The sequence below is a fragment of the Egretta garzetta genome, unplaced genomic scaffold, assembly GCF_000687185.1.
Source record: "Egretta garzetta isolate BGI_Z169 unplaced genomic scaffold, ASM68718v1 scaffold452, whole genome shotgun sequence".
Taxonomy (NCBI): Eukaryota; Metazoa; Chordata; class Aves; order Pelecaniformes; family Ardeidae; genus Egretta; species Egretta garzetta.
Window position 1 is genome coordinate 559,746 of NW_009258796.1, and position 839 is coordinate 560,584.

The following is an 839-nucleotide window of genomic DNA, read 5'->3' on the forward strand; positions in this document are numbered from 1 at the left end:
CTGTTGCGCCCGGGACCGTCCCCCCCGTCCCCCCCGATGTCTCGACTGGCAGGTGCTTGGTGGATCACAGACCCGAAAAGCAGCAGGGCCTCCGCGTTAGCGGGCTCAGTCACAGCGGTTGGAAGAGCACGGAGGGGTCGGTCCTCTTCCAGAGCGCATCTCTCCCCCAGCGCCAGCGTTCTCCGTGCCAGCCCCCACACTCTGCCGAGGGAAAGCAGAAACAGCAAAATGAGGTCTGACGTCTCTTTTTAATCTTTCCAAGAGGAAGAAAACTGAGGGCTTTTGAACCGACGCTTTTGTTTGCATCTCCTGGTATGAAGTTGAGGGGGAACCTTTCGGAGCTGCCTTTGATGGAGCAGTCTGTGAGTGAGAGGCGGTCGTGGGCTGGAGTGGATCTCAGCCCTGGCAGCCAGATGCTTACACGGGGTGCAGCTTCTCCCTGCCCTGGCTCCACCAGAAGGGATTTTCCGGGGAGATGCTGGACAAGTGGGAGCGGGAGTAGGTAGGAACACTTGCTCTCCTGCATCCAGAGGCTCTCACCTCCACGGTGCCCGACACCGAGGGCTGCTTTTGCACTTGAATATACGTAGCAGCATCAGTTCCTTCTTCCTCTGAGACCTTGGTCGTGGCCCCGAGTCTCTTGATTGGTGAAGATGGGATGGTAATGAAAAAAGACATGGTAAAAATCCCCCTCTGGGTCATCCAGGAGTGGGTCACCTATCCCGTGGGTAACTGTGTCCGGGAGCGGGTCACCTATCCCGTGGGTAACTGTCTCCGGGAGCGGCTCACCTCTCGCGCGGGTATGTCTGTCTGGGAGGGGGCCCCCTCTCCCGGGGGGC